At 34.9% G+C, this 25,871-nt stretch overlaps 1 long non-coding RNA gene and 1 pseudogene across 1 annotated transcript in view; both read left to right on the top strand.

The window, feature by feature from the left end:
• The first annotated feature begins 8,873 nt into the window (after window positions 1-8,873).
• Window positions 8,874-25,871, top strand: part of LOC139436490 (uncharacterized) — a 56,067-nt gene continuing 39,069 nt past the window's right edge. Inside the window, exons 1-2 of the long non-coding RNA XR_011645751.1 lie at window positions 8,874-8,966; window positions 22,849-22,929. This is a non-coding gene — a long non-coding RNA (uncharacterized lncRNA). The remainder of the gene's footprint in view (window positions 8,967-22,848; window positions 22,930-25,871) is intronic.
• On the top strand, window positions 9,257-13,469 carry LOC101434715 (COMM domain-containing protein 3 pseudogene; annotated as a pseudogene).

Below are 25,871 nucleotides of genomic sequence, written 5' to 3' on the forward strand. Positions count from 1 at the left end.
TGGCCCCAGGTGCAGTGAAGAGGCTAAGAGCAGGACCAAGGAACATATTGGAGTTATGTGATAAACTTCCAGCTGCCCCACAGCCAATATGGGGAAGTAAGAATTTGTCATTGCCTATACCTCAAACTATGCAAATTGGGGAAAATGAGGTCATTTTTTATCAAGTACTGGCCTATATAGCCTTGCTGGTAGGAAATCTTAAGCCTATGGAAAATGAAAGTTTAACCATTAAATATCTGCTAGTTGGAAGTCTTATTGTTTGTGGTTGTATAATCTATGGTAGTTATGGGTTATATATAAAATGCTTGAATACTAATCAGAACTTTAATAATGAAACTTAAGTGATATGATGACCTGTAAAGTGATATATAAATGTGTCTTGATGTAAATCTCTTGTTTTAAGTTTGAACAATATTGGGGAAAGAAAAAAAAATATTGTTCAAACACAAAAGTGAAAATATCATGCAAAAAGCTTTATTAATCAGTAAAATGTCATTTGCGTAGACTTTGTAAAAACAAAAAGGGGGAAATGTTGTGGGAAACTGACTTACCTGTTTGTTATTGTAAATGTTACACCTGTTAAATGTAGCAGTTGTTAGATGTTGCAGTTGTTCCCTGTTATTGTAAATGATACTGCAGTTCTAATAGCAAACAGCTGCTTGGTAGTTTCCCAATAAATGGGATGGGAAAACTAGGGTTGAGGCTCTCAGTTCCAGAAGCTGTGAGTCCCCTGGTCCCAGGTTTGTCTCCTCTCTTGTGTCTCTACCTTTATTTCTATGTTGCCTTACCTTCGAGCCAACCTATTGTGAGCTGAATGCAGCAATTTCATATCAGCAAAATAAAAATATTTGTCCTTTGTGTCTGGCTTATTTCACTCAACATGATATTTTCAAGATTCGTACAGTTTGCATGTATCAGAACATCATTCCTTTCTACACCTGAATAATATTTCATTAAGTATGTACCACATTTTGTTTATCCATTCATTGGTTGATGGACACTTGGGCTCCTTCCATCTTTTGGCAATTGCAAATAAGGCAATTGCCAAAGAAACATTGGTGTGCATTTTTCTGTTAAGTCCATGATTTCAATTTTTTTTTGGCATATACATACAAATGGGATTGCCGGGTCATATGGTAAAAGTATACCTAATTTTCTGAGGAACCACCAAACTGTCTTCCACAATGGTGGCACCATCTAGCATTCTCTCCAACATGAACGAGTGTTCCTATTTCTTGACATTCCCTCCAAAACTTGTAATTTTCCATTTTTCCTTTTTAGTAGTAGCCATTCCAGTCTGTATGAAATGGCATTTCATTGTGGCTTTGAGTTGCACTACCCTAATGGCTAATGAAGTTGAACATCTTTTCAGGTGCTTTTTGGCTATTTGTATATCTTTGGAGAAATGTCTGTTCAAGTCTTTTGCCCACTATTAACTGGGTTGTTTATCTTTTTGATTTTGATGTGTAGGACTTCTTTATATAGTCTAGATATTAAGCCCTTATCAGATATATGTTTTCCAAATATTTTTCCCCATTTAGGAGGTAGTCTTTGCACTTTTGTGACAAAGTCCTTTGATGCACAAAAATTTTTAATTTTGATGAAGTCCCATTTATATTGTTTTCTTTTGTTCCTCATGCTTTAAGTGTAAAGTCTAGGAAACCCTCACCTAGCACAAGGTCCTGAAGATGCTTCCCTATGTTTTCTACTAGGAGCTTTACAGCTCTGGTTCTTGTTCTTATATTTAGGTCTTTGATCTATGTTGAGCTGATTTTTGTGTATGATGTGAGGTATGTATTCACCTTCATTCTTTTGCATATGGATATCCAGTTTTCCAAGCACTATTTGTTGACATGACTATTCTTTCCTAGTTGAGTGACTCAGCACCCTTGTTGAAAATCAGTTGGTGGTGATGGTAGTAAAACATTGTGAATGTAATTACAGCACTGACTTATGTGTGTGAATGCAGTTACTGGGGAAATTTCAAGTTAAATATAGTTACTAGAATAAACCTAAAAGAAAAATAGGATTGTACAACATAATGAATCTTATTGTAAATGATGGACTATAGTTAATAGTACAATTATAAATATATTCAATAATTATAACAAATGAACCATGCAAATGCAAGATGTTAGTAATAGGATGGCATATGGAAACTCTATTCTTTATATTTTATGAATGATATTTGTGTAAACCTACACTTCTCTAACAACAAAAATATTTTTTAAAAAGTGAAAAAATCAGTTGACCATAGATGTAAGTGTTCATTTCTGAACTCGTAGTTCTATTCCTTTGGTTTATATCCCTTTCCTTATGAAAATATCATTCTGTTTTGATCACTGTGGCTTTATAATAAGTTGAAAAGTGGGAAGTGTAAGTCCTCCAATTTTATTTTTCTTCTTAAAGATGGTTTTGTGTATTTGGGGTCCCCAACCCTTCCATGCAAATTTGATGATCAGCTTTTCCATCTCAGCCTAGAATGCTGTTGGAATTTTCATTGGGATTGCGTTGAATCTGTAAATAGCTTTGGATAGAACTGACATCTTTACGATATTTAGTCTTCCAATCCATGAACACATAATGTCCTTCCATTCTTTTAGATCTTCTTTGATTTAACAATGTTTCATAATTTTCTGTGTACAAATCCTTTATATCTTGGTTAGATTTATTCCTAGATATTTGATTCTTTGTGTTGCTATTTCCAAATGGAATTTCATTCTTGATTTCTTCTTCGGATTGTTCATTATTCATTTATAAAAACACTACTGATTTTTTAGTGTTGATCTTGTACCTTACCACTGTGCTGAATTTTTTTTAATTTTTCTATGATTGTGAAGTTTTCAGGATTTTCTGTATATAGGATTATGACATCTGCAAATATCAAAGTTTCACATCTTCCTTTCGAATTTCGATGCTTTGTATTTCTTTCTCTTGCCTAATTGCTCTTACCAGAAAGACTAGAACAATGTTGGGTAAGTGGTGACAATGGGTATCTTTGTGTTGTGCCTGATCTTAGAGGAAAAGTTTTCATTTGTTCAACACTGGGTATGATGTTAGCAGTGGGTTTTTCATATCTGCCTTTATCATGTTGAGGAAGCTTCCTTCTATTCTTAGTTTTCTAAATGTTTCCGTATATAGTTACCTCTTTGTCCCTCATAACAGTTTTTAACTTAAAGTCTGTTTTATCTAATATTAGTATAGCCACCCTCTTTTGTTTATTATATGCATGGCATGGGCATATTGTTTCCCATTTTTTCACTTGCAAATTACTTGTGTCTTTGAATTTAAGGTAAGTCTTTTATAAACAGCATGTAATTGGGTCATGCTTTTTTCCCCATTCTGCCAATCTCTGCTTTTTGGTTGGAGAGTTTAATCTATTTACATTATAGTAACAACTGATGATGCATTGCATTTCTGACCTTTATACTTGTATCTTTGTAAGTCTTATAAGTTTTAAGCATAAATTTTTCTGGTATTGCCTACTTTCATATTTATTTGATTTTGTATCATTTTGGATTCCTTCTAATTTCCCTCTGTATATATTTTTCATATTTTTGTGTGTGTGTTTACCATGAAACTAAAATTTAACATCCTAAATCTATTATTACCATATATGATTTGATTCAAAGAGATACCACACTTTTCCTAATCTTTTCCAGGCCTCCATATTTTTGTTGTACTTTTTACAAATTATATCTTTATACATTGTATGTCCAAAAACATAAATTTAGCATTATTCTTTATGTATTTGTATTTTTGAAACTGTAAGAAGGAAGAAGTGAAGTACATACCAAAAATACAGTATATTAGTCCTGGCATTTATAATTACATATATGGTTACCTTTACTGAAAGTCTTTATGCTATTTTGATTCTTCCGCAGTCTAGTGTCCTTTCCTTTTGGCTGGAAGAACTCATTTTAGCATTGTTTGTAGGGCAGGTCTAGTGGTGACAAATTTCTTTAACTTTTGTTTATCTGGAAGTATCTTAATCTCTCCCTCATTTTTTAAAGACAGTCTTACTGGATATAAAATCCTTGGTAGGCAGTTGTTTTCTTTTGGCTGGGTTCCTGAATTTGCAAGTCTTTCAGTACATTTGGAAAGTTTTCTACCAGTATTTCTTTGAATATTCCTTCTGCCCCTTTCTCTCCTCTCCTTCTGGTATCCAAACAGGTTTCTTTTTTCTTTTTCTTTTTTGCAGTTTTTTGTCTTTATTATTATTTTTTAAAGTTACATTAAAAAAATATGAGGTCCCCATATACTCCCCACCCCCCTCACCCCACTCCTCCCATATCAACAACCTCTTTCATCATCATGGGACATTCATTACATTTGGTGAATACATTTTGGAGCACTGCTGCACCACATGGATAATGGTTTACAATATAGTTTACACTTTCCCCCAATGGGCCATGGCAGGACCTACAATGTCCAGCAATTGTCCCTGTAGTACAACCCAGGACAACTCCAAGTCCTGAAAATGCTCCCACATCATATCTCTTCTCCCCTTTCTCTACCCTCAGCAGCTACCATGGCCACTTTCTTAACATCAATGCTATATTTTCTTCTATTCCTAATCACAATAGTTTCAGAATAGAATATCAGTAAGTCCACTCCAATCCATACTCTAGTCCTCCATCCTGTGGACCCTAGGATAGTTATTTTCACTCCACCTCTATATCGAGAGGGGCCTTAGATTCCACATGGATGATGGATGTAATTCTCCTGCTTGCAGTTGTAGGCACTCGTGGCTCCCTGGTGTGGTGGTTGACCTTCCTCACCTCCCTATTAGCTGGCTGGGGTAAATCCAGTAAACCAGAGGGTACGTGTTGCAAGTCTACCAAACAGGTTTCTTGGACTCTGTTCACTTTAAAAAATATATTTTTCTTTTACACCTCAGCCTGAATCATTTCTTTTTTCTTTTTGTTTGTTTGTTTTTTTTGTTTGTCTTCAGGATTGTTGATTCTCTTATGACAGTTCTGATCTGTTGAGGAAACCCTCTAGGGAATTTTTCATTTCAGTTATTGTCTTCAACTCCAGTATTTCTGCTTGATTCCTTGGGGAATCTCAAAGAAATCACCATAGTTTTCACTCATTGTTTTCATCATGTACTTTATTTCTTTTCTGCATTTTCCTTTATTTCCTTGAGTTTATTGAGGACCATCTTTTTAAAGTCTTGTCCAGTATGTCCAAAATCTGGTTCTCTTCCTTTATAGTTTCTGGATTTTTATCTTGTTTTTTTTTTTTTTGGATGGAACATCATTTCATGTTTCTTTTGTCTTGAATCTTTTGTTGCACAATATGAATTTTAAATTTTAAACTGTTAACTCTGGGATTTAGTCCCTGAGCTGTTCTGTAAGTTTGTATCCAGGTGGTTATATAACAGAGACAGTTTTGAGCATCAGGATCTAGCCAAAACTAAGAAACCAAAGCAAAAGGCACCTTTCACCATCTTTGCATATTGGTTTGTGCTTTGGCTGGTGGTTTCCTTCAGAAGTTAGTCCTCCTTTCTTGAGACTGTGCTTGTACATGACCTTAGGATTTCCCGTTTACAGCTCCCTCCACTCTTTTTGCAATAGACTATCAGCCCTCTTGGGTGCTCTATTGTGTGTCTTCATGTCGGGAGTCCTTTTCCCCAAGCCTCTTCAACTTAATTGTTTATTATTCTGCTTTACCTGACTGCAATCAGTTTCTCTGGCTTCAGGGCAAACTCTTGGTGGGTGAATGCAAGTCCAGTTTCCTGGTTAAGGTTTCCAGACTTCCACCCAATAGACTGGCACTGACATACTGCCACCCCAGTATGCACAAAAGCTTACTCCTCCCCCCTACCCCCCTGGAACAGGGCCAGGAATCCAGAGTGGGAGTGTAGGCTGGCTTTGTACCACATCATGCTGGAGATGTGTGAGGGAGGGACCAGCAAGGGTGCTAGGAGCTGCTTCCATGGCTTTGAAGCTGTGTTTTCTTGATTCAGCTCTTGCCCAGTTACTGCAGCCTTCTAGCTCTTTTCTGTAGCTTTAAGGACTGGTAATGTCTCTAAGATTCCTCTGCTGCTTTTGCATGAGTGGGGGTTGGAACAATGGTTGTCCTCAGAGCCAACTCCTACCAACCTTAAGTAGCTGATCAAAAGAAGTGATCAGTGAGCAGACCACACATCCCTGGAGTTTGGAAGACTAAGTCTTTATACCTCTTCTTGGCCCCAGCAAGCTGTACCAGGAACACAGGCTGAAGTCCCTACTGATACATGTCATGAGGCTGGGAAAGGGACAAGGTAGTTGCTTCAACAAGGTTAAAATTTACTGGCATTTACCACAATTTCCCAGTACCTTCTTCCATCACTGCCTTGGATGCTGCACAGTGTTCCACTAGACTCCAGAGTTTAAAAGTATTTAATTCAGACAGTTCTTCTCTGTTTAATAGTTGTTCTGATAGAGGGACTGATTCCTATAGCTTCTAATTCCACTATCTTCTGACAGTCCTCCAGGTTGTTTTTTCTAGCCCTTTTCCTCCAATTGATTTTATATGCTGAGCTTTGCAATTCTGCACATCATAAACATTTATATATTTATGTATAAAATGACTGATGAATTGACTGAATTAAACTTCTTTTGTTTTCTGTTATTAAAACATTCTAAAACAAAAACACAAATTTATGAACTATTCAGTAATTTTTTATTTTATCTCTGTATTTTAGTATAATATGATGAGTGAGAAGCCAAAGCATAATAAAATTTATAATATGGAGTATATAGTTATGTCCAAAACACAAATATAACAATGAAAATCTTAATATTTTCAGAACAGAAATTAAGATATTATTATATAATTAATTATCTTTAAACTTTTGTTTAATTCAATAGAATTATATGCTTATTGAAGAACTCCAAAGAATGGTTTTAATTATATACATTGCTATCAACTTGATGCTTAATATCCTTTTACTGCGCTTTCTAATATGATTAGTGTCTTTAAAATATTAGCATGTTTGGCTAGTTAACCCAGCTCTATAAATGAGTACCTCTCTATTTATATATATCATTTCCTGAGAGAGTTTTTCAAAATGCTCCAAATCAAACTCCTTAAAATTAAGCCTTGAAAGAAAAGCTCTTTCTTGTAGAGATTAACTAATCTAAGCTCTGACATTCGAAAGCCACCTTTTCTTTTCTTCAAAGCAAAGTAATTGTGTTGATATTAAGGTGTAAATGGAAAAATAGGTTTGGTTTTCTAGAAATAGAGTTTAATAATTGTCATTTCTGTCATTATAGGAACAATAAGGCACTTTGTTTTTCTTCCAAAAAGGTTAAAGATACTGCTACATTATCAAAAGTAGCACTTTCAAAATTGTACAAAATGATACATGCTCTTCTGAAGGCATTTTATCAATGACTATTGATTCAACTCAGAAACAAGATTTAATAATGACTGCTTTGCTAAGTATTTGCCATAGTAAAGTCTCTGGACCAGCAATCTTCAAATGAATGGACTGTACCTGCATTGATTGTACAAATGCATTCTTAAGATTATGTCTTAAGAGTTTCATCTTTTCAAAATAGTTTTTTAATTGGCAAAGATAAATTGTGCAAATATGATTACATTTTTTATAATACACAATTTTGGCATACCTCACAATCTATACTATTATAAGGATGAATATTAGTTTAATGAACATTAGCTTTTTCTTAGGCTGCTGTGTGTATCCTAGATATTCAGAAAAAAATGTTTTACTTTTTGTCACACACATAAAAAATGATCCTAGTAGTGTAAAAAGACTTTAAAAAGTGAGTAAATGTATAATCTCACTGATATACTTTCTGTATTATTGTCTAATATTTTAACTATATCCAATTTTTGTATTAACTAATGTTTCCCATGAAAAAAATTTATTTAGGGGAATAATACCAAAAATAATAGGTCAACTAAAATAGAGTATGAATTTACTAGGCTGTGTTATTGTTAAATTGACTAAATTAAATAGTATTGCACAGTTCTAATTTTAACTAAAATGAATTTGGGGTTTTCTGCTTGTGGAATAGATTGACAACAAAATAAGGAAGAGAGTCTGGGTCAGATTGAGAAATGTATGTATCAATTCCTCTTTAGTTTGATTTTTAATTGTAGATTGTTTACTGGGAACTAGAGAAGGATATGAGTAGTGCCAAGAATTTATACAGGCAATTTTCCCCTCTTTTCCATAGTCATTCATTTATTTGTCTCATAATATGACAGATATTTTTACTGTGATATATATATTGGCAATACAAATATTAGTGATATGTCCTCAAGAAATTAACTGATAAAGTAAAGAGACAAAAAAATCAATTTTTGTTGTTATGGTGAAAGAAATTATATAATAAAAGGTCTTCTGTAGACCTATAGGAACATGAAAGAAGAATCTAAAAATCCAATTATGGAGATTTTGTTCAAATTTACAGGTTTTTTTTTTTTTTTAAGGAATGTGGCAGTTTGATATTATTTATGAATTCCAAAAAGAGGTGTAAATTATGTTTGTAAACTGGTCTGTTCCTCTAAGCATGATACCCTTTAATTGATTTAAATTCAAAGGCTTTATGTTCACTTGATTATGTTAAGATTAGGCCTTTGATTCAACCACATAATTAGAACATGCAGGGTTGAGTCCCTGCCTCTTTTGTGGGCTATATAAATGGACAAAGGTACTCACTTAAGAATACAGAGGCAGATACACGGGAATAGAGCGCGTTCCATAGACACAGCAGTGGGGAGAACTTGATACTGGGGCCCCAGAGAGAGATGAGGCATTATAAACCTGTTAGTTTATAGCTGATGTCATAAAGACAACAGAGCAGCTGAGCCAGTAAAGATACAAACCCTCCAGCCTACAGCTGATACTGGAAGCTGGGCCCATGGAGCCATAGAGAGAGAGAAAGGAAAGCTGAACCCTTGCAGGCATTACCTGACATCTTGCTTCAGCACAGGGCAACAGACTCTGGGTGAGGAAATACCTCTTATTATACCTTGAGTTGGACTCTTCAGGGTCTTGTAACTGTAAGCTTTTACCTCAAATCAATACTCTTTATAAAAGCCAACAGATTTCTTGTACTTTGCAGCAGCTCCCGGTTGGCTGACTAATACAAGGAGTTACCAGGGATCAAACCTGGGACCTCATACATGGGAAGCAGGCACTCAACCACTGAACTATGCTCTCTCCCCAAATTTACATGTTTTTAAACATGAATTTTTATTTGTCAGAGATAGTATTTGGACACTACTGTCTACAAGCATGTTGAATGTTCATGTCTTACAGCAGTCCCTGTGAGTTAAATTGGACTCTAAAATATATTCTATGCTGTGATAGATGTCAAGGTTGAAAACATGGCTTTGACCTATAATAGATTATTCTTCATATTTCCTTCAGATGACTTATTCTGTTAAATCTTTACCACATAATCTAAAAATCCCCTTCCAGATACCATCAGAATCTGTTTAATTCTTGGTTTTAAAGATAAGTATAATTAGTAAAGTGAATTAGTAAAGTATTTGCTATCCAAATTAGTTCAGCAGGGTCTCTTAAAGTTTAAAAATAAACGTAAGAAATCTATAACTAGTGATTGATATTGTGGTTTTTGATGTTTTACTCATTGTCACTTGAATTTCCTCATTTTCTGAAATTAATTTATACCCTATGAGTTTCTACATAATGTTTATTTCTTTTACATTAGAACAAATAGTGTAAAAATGGCTTTAATCTTTTATGAATATTCTAACAGCTTTATTGAGTTTTTTTCATCTGACTTTTTTCATTTAGAATGTTTTTGAAATTAATCCATATTGTTTGATGTGTCAGTAGCTTATTCCTTTTTATTTCTGAGTAATATTCCAATATATGGATGTGCTAAAATTTGTTCATCCACTGTGCATTTGATGGATATTTTGGTTGCTTCCAGTTTTTAAGTATTGTGAATTAAGCTGCTATAAAAAAATGCTAAAATCATTTCTTTTCTCGTAGGCCATAGGGTAAGTATATGTTAATTTTTTAAGAGGCTGTTAAACTGTTTACCAAAGCAGTGATACTTTTACATTCTCATCAGCAATACATGAAAACTCCTGTTTTTCCATATCCTTGCCAATACTGGGTATCGTAAGTCTTTTTTACATTAGCCATTCTAGTGGGTATGTAGTGATATCTCATGATTTTATTTTATATTTTCTAAAGAATAATGATATGAAACATCTTTCCATGTGTACATTTCTATTCATATATCTTCTTTGATGAAATGGCTATTCAGATATTTTCCTAAATTGGATTCTTTATCTTATAAGTGAGATATGAGTTCTACATATATTCTTGCTAACAATACTGTATGCAATATATATTTTGCACATATTTTCTCTGTGTCTTTTGTTTTCATTTTCTTAATGTTAATTTTTACAGAGCAAAAGTTCTCAATTTTGGTGAAATATAATTTTTCAATATTTATTTGTAAAGTTCATTGAGTGTAATCTATCAGTGGCTCCAGGGTACCTCAGGCTTCCTCTCTTCTAATGGTGTGTACATGGGCACTCACAACATTTGCCTTGGTGACTATTTCTCTTGGCTGACTAGCTCTCCTTCTAACTGACACAGTGTATATATATATATCCAAATAGGTAGGATTCTAGTCCTACATTCTAGATCTGTCTTCTCCTTTCCATTGACTCCCAGAAGCAGTCTATTTCTTTGATAACATTCTTGGTGGAACTCATAAGAAATTATAGTAAAATAACTATTTTAATTATCGTTATGGTCACATTATAGCTCGATAAGGACATATTTTCTTAGTGTTAGTCCCATATTTTCCATATTAAGGTATATAACTGATATTCCTTGAAATGTCCATTAATATAACATGTCCTTATAGGTTAAATTTTTGTTGATGACTGATGAAAATGTTAATTGGGCAAGGATATAATCCCACCTTAAAGAATTGTAATCCAATATTTCATGTTAAACCAAATTGGTTTTTTATGTATAAGAATCACCAGCTTTTCTATTTTTAAAAATAGAAAATACTGAAAGGCCAGCTGTGAGCTGACATTTTGCTTTTATTGTAGTAATAATGGTAATGAGAGACTAAACACATGTTAGCAAACTGATACACTTAAGAATACCATGGTGTTTGCTTTAGAGGATTTGTTGTTCAAGCATTTCAAGTCTTTAAAGACTGACACATGTGTACATTGCAGGGAAAGGTAAATAGCCTCTGAGGCTCAAGGATATTTCTACAGAGTACTAAGTGCATCAAAAGCATGAAAGTTAATAATGTTTATCTCCTAATGCAGAAATGTGAATTAAGTGTTGTTTAATGCCTTGCTAATCTACCAAGAGACCTTTCTATTCTTGTCAAGTTTCTTCCCCTGTGATAACAACTAGAAAATTATTATAATTCTATGTGATTTTTCTTTAGTTATTTAGCTTTAAAATGTGATTGCAAGCATTTCAATGAACCTCACACACATTCTCTTCATCTTTCACACCCACAAAAAATACATACATGCACAGTGGGATATAAAAGATACTAGAGAAAGAGATACAAATCCTAGATTGGCAATATTTAAAAAATAAAACAATACAAACCAACGTATCATTAACTATAATTTAAAATTTCACTCATTTCCTAAAATGTACGAAAAGAGAAATGAGAACTCACAGCTGAAGCCAATAAAAATTACTATTTACATACATAGAATAAAAACATGTTCAATGTGTTTTACAAGATGCTGCCTGCATTTCTGAAATCATTTTTTATCATGTTGCTTCTTTGCTTTAAATGTTAGTGGTTACCTATCAACTATTATATAAAACATACACTTATCTTCAATATACAGACTTTAATAATTTATCCTCAAGCTTTTTATTTTATTGTCATACAACCTAAACAGCTAATTATAGCTGATTCATTTTATTTTATTCAACAAAGACTTGTTGATAATCTGTAGCATACCAGGTACTGGGCCCTGGAGATACTAAGATGAGTAGGGTTTACTTTAAGCCTTCAAGGTGCTCACAGTCTAGTAAGAGGATATCACCATCATCTTCATCCTCCTCATTATAACTATCCTTTACTGTTTACATGAGGCAGATTCTGTGTGGTGTGCTTTACATCTGTGAACTCATTGAACCTTTAGTGCAACCCTATACAATAGGCTTACTTAGCTCTACCTTAAAGATGAGGTAATTGAGGCTCAGAGAAGTTAAACAGTTTGCTTAAAATTACACAACTAGTAAGTGTGTAAGTTATATATCTGGGATTCTAACACACATATGCCTCTCTGCACATAAATGCTTTTGCAATTGTCTTCATATGGCTTCTCCCATAATAAATTTCAGTATACGATGGGAAATACTATAGGACTACAAGTCACTGTAAAAATATGGTTGAGGGTGATCATGATCCCATTCATGGTGCTGAAGGGTTTAGACTTTGCTCACAGATGAGAAATCACTTCAGTTGAGTCTTGAAGAATCATTGTGACCTTGGCAAGAAGACAGGGGTGGTGTGAATAGGTTTTCAGTTATGGCATAATTACCAAGAAGCATCACAAAAGCAGATACCATGGTGCAGGCTCTAATTTCTGTGTGTTTTTGTGTGTGTGTAGTGAATATTTTAATATGAATGATAGTGGGCAATATTTCAATGTAAAATTTTTCTGAACTTTCAATAATCAATTCCTAGAAAGATATTCAAGGTATGCAGAAATGGTTTCCAGCCGTTGGCCAACCCTTGCGCCTTTGGGCCCAACGCCTTAGCACTTGTCCTGCCGGTGGCCTTCCAGAACCTGTTGGCTAAGCAAGCTGATGAGACCATACTAGATAACCCAGACTTAAAACATATTGACCCAGTGCATTAAAACATTGTCATGCAGCAGCTGCACTTTGTGTACTAGAGGCAGGAAAGCAAAGAGCTGACACATCAGCTCTAAGCACTTAACCAAAAAACTATAAATTTGACAGAGTAAATAGAATTGTTTTGCATGGAGTGTTAAAATAACAAGAATTCCCTAGAAATCCTACTGGGAAGTTTAGGCAGATGTCTCCCTCACATACATGATATTTCTTGAAGTATCAGATAAAGAGCAGTCAGCTTTAAAAGATGTACAGATCTGCATATTTGGTCATCTTAAATGCAGAGAACACTGATTTGGATTCCACCCAGAGATTAGTTTTAGTTGCATCATGGAACAATTAACAGGACCAGGTGGGGAAACTGAAAGATGCTTCGAAAAGCCTGGAAAGTGTGACTCAGTTGTGGCTTGGGGAAATGAATGATCTGTCCAGGTCTAGAAGAAGACCAGAAATGCCTTTCCTGCAGCTGAGCCAGCATTTCTGTGAGCTGCATGCCATCTTTTACAGTAGAAAAGCTTTCCTCTTAAATTTATGCCACTCATCAATTTTGTCATTTTATTCTTCTGCCCTTGTGAAAGGGTTAAGAGGGACATTCTGTTTAAGTATTTGAATTATCTTTACTATTAACTGTACGTTTATCCTATTTTGATCACTTTCCATTCTTACAAAGAGGTAGACAGTAATAAAATTTTAATAAATAAGACTTTTCTCACACATAAAGAGATGGTAAAATGATATTTAATTAAACAATATTTTATTTTCATATAAGAAAATATTGCTATTAGTAAAATAATCAGATGCCATAAGAATAGCAATATATTATTTTACTAAAATCTTATGGTCTGAGACCTCTGTTTGAAAAGATCCACAGTGATGTTCCCCAATAGACTCTTCGTACAAGTAGCAAAAACTGACAGAACAATCTTCCTCAAAACTCCAGAAAAAAATTAAATGGTTGCAGTATCAGGGTGAGGGCAGATTCATGAAAACATAGCTTTAGAAATGGCAGGAGAAACTCTTGGTGCCCTTTCTAGCCCCACCTCCAACCCTTCCTGGTGTGCTGTGGAGCTAACCAGCCTGTGTTCCCATTTTGGTTTCCTGGCCATGTTCCAGAGGGAGTAGGGTAACCCTAAGTGGTTAGTAACAACCTACTGGGGGGCAGCTGGAAAGACTGAACCAAGAAATTTGTCTTGGTCTCACCCTCTCAGAACTTGCCCTGCAGGCAGAATCAGGTTGTTGACCCCAAAGCAGAATAAGAATTAAGTTCAAACAGACAAAGGCAAGGGATTACTGACTTTGAGACATACAACAGAGCTACCAGAATTGGTGGAAAGTCTATTTCATGAATAATAGAGGGGACATTCAGATTTCTATAAATAAGGGCATTCCCAAGTTTCATGAGCAAGCTCAAACCTGACAAGAGAAAGGTACAGAAAAGACAGAGAGGACCTGAATTTTGTTTTTGCCTCAGGAAGATCTACTTGATAGGAGGTCTAAACTCCCAAGGAGACACTAGTCAAAGCAGAGCCAATTTTCAAAGAATGTGAAAAGTGCTTTTTACTTTGGTTTTTTGTTCTTGTTAGACTCTTGTGCTCAAGGAATTATCTATCGTATACCTAGGTTGATACAAACTTAAGGAAAAAACATCTTGGGGACTAAGTCCTAGAGAAAACAGATTAAATTATTAAAATATATGGTATGCAACAAAAGATTATAAGACAAATAACAAGATAAAATTCAGAAATTATCAACCAAGAAAATTATACTTTGGACTTGCCAGAAAAAGACATTTAAAAAAATGGTCGTTAATCTGCTCATGAGATAAAGGAAAACACAGAGGAAGAACTAAAGGATATCGGGAAAATGGCACATGAACAATAAGAAAATCTCAATAAACAAAAATTATAAACAGAACGAAACACAGGAGTTGAAGACCAAAATAAATGAAAAAATCCCTAAAAGGTATCAAAGTCAGATTGGAACAGGCAGCAAAAAGAATTAGTGACTTTGAAGACAAGACAGTTGAAATGATTCAGATTGAGAAGGAGAAAGGAAAAAAAAGAGAACAATGTGAACAGAGCCTGTGATAGTCTGGAGTTGCATGTATTGTAAAAAAAAACACATTCTTAAATTTAATCTACTCCTGTGGGTGTAAACCCATTGTAAGTAAGACCTTCTGATGAGGTTAGTTCAGTTAAAGTGTGGCCCAACCCAGTCAGGATGGGTCTTAATCCTATTCCTGGAGTCTTTTTATAAGTGGAATGAAATCCAGACAGAGAGAGAAAACCACTGATAGGGCAACTAGAAACTGAACATCAATGGAACAGAGATGAAAAGGAAGAGAGCCAGAGACACCACAATGTGCCTTGACATGTGACAAGCTAAGGACAAAAGATTGCTAGCAGCCAGGCCAGGCCCAGAACACCATTGTCTTTGTGGAGAAAGCATTACCTTGATTATGCCTTGAAATTCTCTTTGCCTCTAAATGATTAGTAAATAAATTCCCATTGTTTAAGCTGACCCATTGCATGTTTTTTGCTTAAGAAGCCAAGGAAACTATAACAGAGCCAAAGACACTTGTGGGATACCATGAAGCATACCAATATACACATTATGGAGTCCCAGAATGAGAAGAAAGAGAAAAAATGGCAGAAGGAATATTCAAAGAAATAATGACAGGAAACGTCCCAAATTTAATGAAAGACACAAATATATACATTCAAGAAGTCCAATAAAGTCCAAACAGGATAAACTTGATGAGAACCATGCTTAGACACATAGTAGTCAAACTGTCAAATGCCAAGGACAGGAGAACATTCTGAAAGTGGCAAAAGAAAAGTCATGTTTTATGTAGAAAGGACCCCCAATAGGACTAAGTGCCAATTTCTCATCAGAACTATAGAAGCAAGAAGGCAGTGAGGTGAGATATTTAATGCACTGAAAGAAAGCAATTGCCAACCAGTAATTTTGCATCCAGAGAGACTGTTTTTAAAAAATGAGTGGGAGACTAACACATTCCCACATAAACAAAAGCCAAGGGAGCTTGTCACCACTGCCCTACAATCAATGCTAACTGGTATTCTTGAGACAGAAAAGGACACTAGACAGTGGATCAAAGTAGCCTAAGACTTCTAAGAAAGGTAACCATAAGGGTAATTATAAATGCTAGTGCAATTGCACTGTATATTTTCTATGTAACTCCACTTTTTACTTCTTACAGGTTCTAAAGTATGAATGCACATAAGGAATAATTATGAATCTATGGATTTGGCTTATGATGCATGAGGATATACTTCTAACAAGTACAACAAGAAGGAGGGGTGCTGAGGGGTATAGGAACAGTGCTTGTATATGCTATTGAAATTAAGTTGGTATGAAATCAAATGGTATTGTTATAGATTTAGGATGTTATATTTAAGTTATATATATACAGAAGGAAATGAGAAGGGACTCAAAATGTTACAAAACAAAAATCAAATAAATATGAAAGTAAGCAGTAATTAAAGAATTGAGTGACAAAAGTAATATAAAGCTCACAAGAAGCAAATAGGAAAATAGAAGACAGTCATGCCTCATCTATAGTCATTTTAAATGTAAATAGATGAAGCCCTCCAGTGAAAAGGTTGAGATTGACAGAATTGCTATAGAAATATGGCCCAATTATATTTATACAAGAGACAAACCTTAAGTTAAAATACCTAAGTAGGTTTAAAGTGAAAGGATGAAAAAAGTATATGTAATATGTAAATAGTAACCAAAACAGAGCTAGGACTATACTAATATCAGGTAAAATAGATTTTAAGAAAGATTAGATAGCCTAAATGAAATAGACAAATTCCTAGAAACACACAAACTGCCTACACTGACCAGAGAAGAATAGAAGATCTCAAAAGACCACTAACAAGTAAAGAAATTGAATCAGTCATGAAAAACCTCCCAAGCTGGCTTACTGATGAATTTTACTAAACATTCCAAGAATGTTCATACTCTTCCAAAAGAATTGAAGAGACGGGAATACTACATAATGCATTCTTTGAGGTGAACATCACCCTAATATCACAACCAGATAAAAGTACCACAAGAAAAAACTATAGACAAGGGGTTCTTAATCTTTTTTGTTCCACAGATCTCTGTGCCAATCAGTTGAAAACCATGGACCCCATACTAAGTCCACACTATACTGTCTATTATTTAATAAATATATCACACCTGCACCAACATGTCCCCACAAGAATGATTTTTTTTGAATTTCAGTTCAAGCTCATGGACCCCTTGTTAAGAATCCCTGTTATAGACCAATATCTCTAATGATTATAGACACAAAAATAATCAACAAAATACTAGCAAACCAAATAAAACAGCACATTAAAACAATAATACACCATGATCAAGTGGGATATATCCCAATTATGCAATGGTGGTTGAACATAAGAAAATCAAATAATGTGTAAAACCACATTAATAGATGACAGAAAAACACCACATGGTCATCTCAAATGATGCAGTAAAGGCATTTGCCAAAATCCAACAAAATTACTTGATTTAAAAATAAAATACTTAGTAAACTAGGAGTAGAAGGAAACTTTCCCAACATGCTAAAGAGTGTGGCAATTTGAGATTATTTTATGAATCCCAAAGAGAGAAAGATTATGTTTGTAATCTAATCAATTCCTTGGAGCAAGATACCTTTTGATTGTATTAAAATCAGCTGAGAGGTCTTTGATTAGATTACACATTAAGATTGGGGATTTTTTAAAAAAGAGGTACTAAGGAATGAACCTAGGACCTCATAAATGGGAAGGAGGCACTCAACCACTGAGCTACATCTGCTCCCCAATGAGAGTTGTTTTTTTTTTCTGTTTGTTTTTCTGTTTGTTTGTTTTTTCTTTTAGGAGATACTAGTGTTACTGGACTTTATTTAGGTTCTTGGCTATGCTGCAGAAATGAATTTCATGAGCATGCCAGGTGAGTTAGGCTAGTAATTTATTCAGGCAGGGTGGGAGAAATGGGAGAAAATAACAGATCAGGTGTCCCAAGTAGAGAGGAAGGGGTTGAAAAGTGATAAAGTGGGCTGATTTACAGACTGTAATTTCCTATTATAGATTATAAAACCCTAGGTTTACTTATGTGATCATACGGTAGTGGAAAAATGGCAAGAGCAGTGTGCAGAGGGCAGGATGGGTCCACAGGTGAGAGAGGACATGAGCAAACTTAGGCCTGGCACCACTTTTTGAACTGTTAATTATCCCACCCGTTTGCTAATGACAAGGGAGGAGTTCCAGGTGTTTACCATTTTGATTGCTTATTTATCCTATCAATCTCCCAGAAAGACCCAATGATAAAGTCCTTGGGGAATATCCAGGGCTTCTCCTGGCTTCTGGAGGAAGTCTTCTGAGTGGCAAAATCTTGGGGAGGGTCTTCCAGCAGCCATCTTAGGGATTTTTGATGTCCATGTGGACTCTCTGCCAGATTCCAGATCCATCAATTGATTCCCTGTCTTACTAGCCTGCTTCACTGGGGATAGAACCTGGGACTGCATACATGGGAAGCAGACACTCAATCACTTGAGCTACATCTGCTCAAGATTAGGGTTTTTTTTATTTGACCACATCAGTAAAACATGACTCAGGTTGAGTACCTGTCCTCTTAGTGGATATGATATAAATGGACATTCACACAGAATACAGTGCAAGAAGAAACAGAGAGCAGAACTTTGTCATTTTGATCCTGTCATGTGACAGAAAGGAGAAGGCTTAAACAACTAAAGCCCCAGGGAGAGACAGATCTTTTCTCTGGTAGTTTACAGTTGACCTTGGGAAGAGAGCCAAGACTGATATAGAAAGCCCTGAGAGAGAAGCCCTATACCAGTCTGCTGCTGAGATCAGGAGGAAGATGAGCCTATGGAGGCTCAAGAGGAAGAGGAAGTCCAGGGGGAAAACTGGACCCTGGCAGAAATGGCCCTCTATCTTGCTTCAACACATGGAAGCTGACTTTGCTGAGAAAGTACCTCTTGTGGTGCCTTGAATTGAACTTTCCATGGCCTTGGAACTATAAGCTTTTACCCCAAATAAATACCCTTTATAAAAGCCAACAGATTTTTTGTACTTTGCATCAGCACCCCTTTGACAGACTGACCCAAAGGGCATATATGAAAAACCCATAGCTAACATCCTACTTAATGGTAAGACTGAACACTTTCTCTCTAAGATCAGGAACAAAACAAGAATGCCCACTGTTATCACTGTTATTCCATATTGCAGTGGAAGTTTTAGCCAGAGAAATTCCAGAAAAAGAAAATGAAAAAGAAATAAAAGACACCTAAATTGGGATGGAAGAAGTATTACCTTTCCTATTTGCAGATGATCCTGTTTTCAGAAAGCCCTGAAAAATCCACAACAAAGCTACTGGAGATAATAAACAAAATCAGAAAAGTGGCAGGATACAAGATCACACAAAAATCAATAGTATCTATACATGAGTAACGAACAATATGAAGAAGAAATCAAGAAAAAAATTTCATTATGAAAGCACCACAAAGAATCAAATATCTAGGAATAAATCTAACCAAGAATGTAAAGGACTCATACATGGAAAACTATGATTCATTGCTAAAAGAAATCAAAGAGGACCTAAATAAATAGAAGGAAATTCTGTGTTCATGAATTGGAAGACTAAACATCATGAAGATGTCAATTCTACCCATAGCAGTTTACAGATTGAAAGCAATCCCAATCAAAATTCCAACAGCTTACTTGGCAGAATGGAAAAGCAAATTATCATATATATGTGGAAGGGGAAGTGACCCTGAATAACTAAAATCATCTTGAAAAAGAAAGAAGTTGGAGGACTCACACTTCCTGATTTTAAAATTTATTGCAGAGCTACAGTGATCAAAACAGCATGATACTGATGCAAGGACAGGCATATAGACTAATGGGATTTAAGTCAGAGTCCAGAAATAAACCTCATATCTATGGCCTATTGATTTTTGATTCTGGTGCCAAGTCCATTCAATGGGGAAATACATGGCAAACTGGATCTTCATACTTAAAAGAATAAAGATAGACCCATATCTTACACCACCTATAAAAAATACACTCAGTATCAATTAAAGACCTAAACACAAGAACCAAAGCTTTAAAATCCTAATTGAAAACATCAGTAAGCATCTTCAGGCTTTATGTTAGGCAACAATTTTTTTGTACTTTACATTAAAAGCATAAACAACAGAAGAAAAAAAATAGATGAATGGGGCTTCATCAGAATAAAAAACTTGTACATTCAGGACTTCATCATGAAAATAAATATACTGTCTAAACAATGGGAGAAAATATTTGGAAATCACATATTTTAGAAGGGTTTAATATTCAGACTGTATAAAGAAATTCTATAACTCAACAAAAACAACCCAATTAAAAGTGAAAACAAGGATGACTAGGGAAAAGGGAAATGGGCCTATTTGCCCAATACCCTTTTTTTAATGGTACTAATGAAAGAACACACATTTATGCAGCATGCACTTATGAAATGAGGGAGATCAGTGCTTTAAAGTCAGTTAATCCCTGATCCTGCCCCTACATGAAATGAGTTATAGATCAAAATTAAATCTGCTTAGAAGACAGAGATTTTTAAATCAAATACCTCTCATGCAATGAATGAAAGAGAAAATAATGCACCAAACCAGGAAAACTCCCCTAGAAACTACTAGAGTGTGCCCTCAAAAGTGGGAAAGTACCTGTTTCTGAAACACATCACTGCTACCTTAAAAGGCACCGTGTACTTCATGGTGGTCCTGTTGCTTGCCTTTGTCTTCACGTATTTTCCCCTTTCACTAGAAACCACCATTTATAAAGAAGCTTCTTGCTTACTATCATCAGACCTCTCCATGGTATCCCAATATATTATTTACAGAACAACCTAATGAAAAACAAACAAACCTAAAACTGTGTCTAGGTTTAATATAATATATTCCATTATACGTGTTTATATAGATACACACACCACATTTTGTTTATCCCTTCATCTCTTGATGGGCCCTTGTGATGTTACAATTTTCTGAAAATGAATGAATAATGTTGATGCGAACATAATGTGCAAATGTATGTTCAAATCTTTGCTTTTATTTCTTTTAGGTGTATACCTAGAAGTGGGATTCCTAGATCATATGGAATTCTATACTCAACTTTCTGAGGAAACACCAAATTGTTTTCCACAGTAGATGAGCAATTTTACATTCCCACCACAAATAAAGTGTTCATATTTCTCACATTTTCTCCAACACTTGTTATTATCAATTTTTTTTTCTTGACATTATAGAAGTCCTACTGATGAACTGCTCTTGTGGAAGAGAAGATCTGGGACACAGAATTTGAGTTTCTGTCCAGACTCACAGCCAACCGAACAAACTGTTTCATTCTAAAGATTTTTCTCTATCCTTAAAATTTTCCTAATAAGGAGATTGATACCATTATTGATTTTATAAAGTGCTTATGTGATATTATTTTCAAAATTAAGTAAATTTTCCTCTATCATAACATTTTCTGATTAATGTTTTTGGCTATGTAGATTTAACTAGATATTCTTATGACGATGCCAGGCTATTACACTCCTCTGTTGCCATTCTCCTAAAAAAATTTTTATTTGTCAATGCTGGTAATTTTGGTGTTTCCAAATTTCTTCCTTTATTTAGAGTATATCACCAGATCATGTTTCTAAATTTCTACTTTTTCCACTGCTCTTCAATTTTTTCAACTATAGATATGAGGTATTTTTATTTTACAAATCTATATTTTTAAATTTAAATACAATATTTTTGATTGGCAGTATTAATACATATTTAACAGGTTTTATTATTTATTTTAGGTTTCAAAAATGAAAACCATGATATTGAAATCCAGTGTTGTCCATCAGAATTAAATTACTACTTGTAAGGAGTGAAAAGAAATATCACTCATAAATATTCTCTATGTGCAGGACACTTTTGAATTGCATTTTTGAAAGTGATTATTTAAAACTTAGAATCAACTTTGAGCATATTTTCACCTTCATTGATTGTTATTTATTGAAAGACCACTGAACCAGGGATTAGTATATTTCAGGCTATCATGGGATAATTTGCCACTCAACTCTAGATGTTTAGATGATAAAAACTTCCTATGTGGATTTTGAATTTCTAACTCCGCTTTTATGTCTGGGAAGAATTTATTTGAAATGAAACTGAAACAAGCAATACCAGTGGGCTGATTTTTGTTTATTAAGGAATAATGATAGTTCATGGTTTCAAATAACTAAGAAGAGTCTTTATTTACGAGATCTCAACTTTCCAGTATGAGAAGAGTACAATAAAATGGCAATAAGATGCAGAAATATTTTAATCTAGCTTTACAGTTTTGAACCTGCAGACTCTAGAAATGCTTATATCAGTGATTTTCAACCAGCAGCTTAAATAATATTCAACAACTCAAGATGGCTTTTAGAAACTGAAGGTGCTTTGCCAACCCTAAATTTCTAAATTCCTCTTGCTCAGGAATCCTCAGTGGTTGAGTAATACTGCTCTGCATCACATAATGTTTCTGTGAGAAAAATGTAAGCTGTTTGCATAAATGGAATGAGTAAGCAAAGGAAACCGTCTTTAATCAATGCAAAAATCTAGATGAGAATGTTAACGACAGGAGGAATAAAGCAGACATTTTTCTCCCTAGGGAAATTAAAAATAAGAAGCAGTCTCAGCCATTTGAAAAGTATAGTGTCGTTTTGCCCAAAAGAAAGAGCCTACTTAGAGTCTTCAAAATCTGGGTGAAGTTAGGCCATTACTGAGAAGTTTATTATTGAGAAGTTACTGTCCAGATCCTTAAACCCTGAATTTAGCTCTTGAATCTCTCTATGCTATCTATGTAATATGAATATATGTTTTAAAGCAAAGACATCGAAACTCTCTTTTCTTTGCATTTCTGAAATTCCATACCTGTTCTTTATTCTGCTTTATTTAGATACAAGCTAAGAATGAGCCTCAGACTTTGAAATTCTTCTAAAATGGAAATGAAGATCAAGAAAGGCCATTTTTGGACAAGGTGAATGGGGGAGGTTAGAGGCATATAAGCCAGGCTGGTCAGCTTTGTAATAATCTCTGAGTGACTTTTTCTTGATTTTTATCAGCTGAAAATCTACAGATGTGCTCCCATGGTAGAATGCCTGAGGCAAGCCTTGTCTGAGAGGAAAGGATGAGAGGTGGCTTTGTGGATGTGAATAGATACTGAGAGTCAAGAATAAAAAAGACGTTAGTGGAGCCAAATATAAAATGAAAGAAGGAGTTGTTTTTAAATCGTGTTCTTGACACTTGGAGTTTTTGTAGAACAATGTTGTAAGTGTTCTGGAAAGACTGAATCAAAATAAGTTTCATGATTTATGACAAGAATAAAAAGATTAAAACATAAACAAGAATGCCTAGGGAAAAAGGGAAATGGGCCTATTTGCCAAATACCCTTTCTTTAATGGTATTAATGAAAGAACACACATTTATACAGTCTGCACTTGTGAAAACGAGGGAGATCAGTACTTTGAAGTCAATTTATCCCTGATCCTACCCCTACGTGGAATGAGTTATAGATCAAAATTAAATCTGTTTAGAAGATAGAGATTTTAAATCAAATACCTCTCATGCAATGAATGAAAGAGAAAATAATGCACCAAACCCAGAAAACTCCCCTAGAAACTGCTAGAGTGGTTTCCCTCAAAAGTGGAAAAGTACCTGTTTCTGAAATCCATCACTTAAACCCATCACTACCTTAAAAGGCACCGTGTACTTCATGGTGGTCCTGTTGCTTGCATTTGTCTTCACGTATTGTCCCCTTTCACTAGAAACCACCATTTATAAAGAAGCTTCTTGCTTGCTATCATCAGACCTCGCCAAGGTATCACAATATATTATCTTCAGAACAACCTACTGAAAAACAAACAAACAAACCTAAAAGTGCGCCTAGGTTTGATATAAACTGTGTTTGCTAGAAGCAAACATTCATGCGTCATTTCTGAATTTTTATTAAATTCATGTCAGGAGATTGGTGAGTAGTCTCTTGTACCTAGAGACCTTTTTGCAGTTGGCAAGATTTACTACTTTTGAAGGCAATGTAATAGTAGACAAGTTAGTAACGCTATAGATGGCAGTCAATGTGTGCCGGGAAAATAAACATCAATCTACTAAGTAGGATGACAGCATGAGGTACCACAAGACTGTAACAATGGTTTTAACAGTAAGAAAATGCAATTTCCCCTGCTGTGTTTTATGCTTGGTTATATATGACTACTGCATTATACAAATTAATATTTAATGCAGTTCAACATCATGCTTGTCAAACAGAAGTACAGGATATAAGCTACTGCAAAATCACACATTTTTTTCTGTTTGACAGAGGGTAACATCATACTTTTTCTGTTTTTTATTGCAGCTGATTCACTCTGTTCTCTCACAATAAAGGTTTTAAGGTTCTCTCACAAAATTGGTTTTAAAACCAATTTTGTTATGCAGATCAAACTGACCTAGTGAAAGTGAAGGGAAAGCAGATTTTGTTTTCAAATGTTCTGAGAAATAACAACCACAGATTATTTGTGAGTATTCGGTATATGGAAAGATTTAGATAATATATTGAAATTAAAATGCTGGCTTCTACTCTTTTCTCTTATGCAAATTTACATTGAGAAATATGACCTCAGAAGGTGGAGTATGATAATAACCCAGAAAGCCTTTCTTGGGCTTGTTTTCACGCCCTTGATAGACTTTGTGATTGGTCCAGGGGCTAACTCTGGAAGGTAGGCAGGTCAAAGAAAGAATTTAGTAACTTTCCCTGACTTATAACAGAATGACACCGTAGACCCAGACACTTTATCAACTTGTTAGTACATCCAGCTGTCCTACAGAGGTGGATGTGAGCCCCTTCTATTCTTGAATGCATATGGGAAACTAAGACACTTTTGCCTATTTTTCATGACTTGAGGTTGATTCAATTTCTAGGGGTAAAGTTCAGTGAAGTCTAGCTGCCATCTGCCAGAATGGGCATGGCTCTGATAATATTGTTTACAACCAGTCTTAAGCAAAATAGTGATGTGGACAAAATTTGTTGTCACTTTCCAAACACTTCTCCTTTGTACTTTCCTTTTCATATTCCTCTTCCCATTTTCAGTCCTATTACCAGTCCTTATGCAGACCCTAACCAGGACAATTTCTATTCTTTGAAAGTACATATCCAGTATATTTTAATTTTCCAGTCAAATAGTCATGTCTTCATTTCCTTTACTTCTGCTCAATATTAAAGTAATATTATCGTGGCAAATTCTAATCAGATTTACTCTATAATAGAAGATATTTGCCATAATTTAATAAGTTTTATAGGCAGCTTTAGACATTAAATACAGCTGATGAGGAAGTGTTTTGGTCAAGAGAATTTTTCCCAATAGCCTTATAATTCTTACAAATGATGGGTTGATATAGCCATTCAGGGTGTTCATTCTGTATGTGGCAACTCCACTCTCAAGTTTCCTCAGCGAGAGTACTTGAGACATCCTTGAATCCTCTCTTTCCCTCATGCCCCACATCCATTCATTGGCAAATTCTGTAAGTTCTAACTTCATATCCAGAATCTGGCATTTATACCACCTCCAGGCCCACCTGTCTTTCACCTGGCCTTTTGCTTTAGTCTCCTTATTTAGTGATGTCAGCAGGCATGAAGAAGATGACAAGCCTTTTGTGGGCAGTGCTCGGGATGCTAGAAACCGTTCAAAGCACAAGGTGGTCCTCCAAAATAATTATCCTTTACCTCCTCTACTTTTAAATGACCTACATTCATGGCAATTCTATGCCTACACATACACTAATTTCACATTTTATAAGAAATCAAAGTGTGGATTTTGTGTATGTGTGTGTATATTTTTTAAACATGCATGAGATTTTCCACAATGTAACTGCTGAGTAAATTGAGGGAAAGTTATACTTGTTGTTTGAAAAATTTACCAGGATTTT

Source organism: Dasypus novemcinctus, chromosome 15, assembly GCF_030445035.2.
Source record: "Dasypus novemcinctus isolate mDasNov1 chromosome 15, mDasNov1.1.hap2, whole genome shotgun sequence".
Taxonomy (NCBI): Eukaryota; Metazoa; Chordata; class Mammalia; order Cingulata; family Dasypodidae; genus Dasypus; species Dasypus novemcinctus.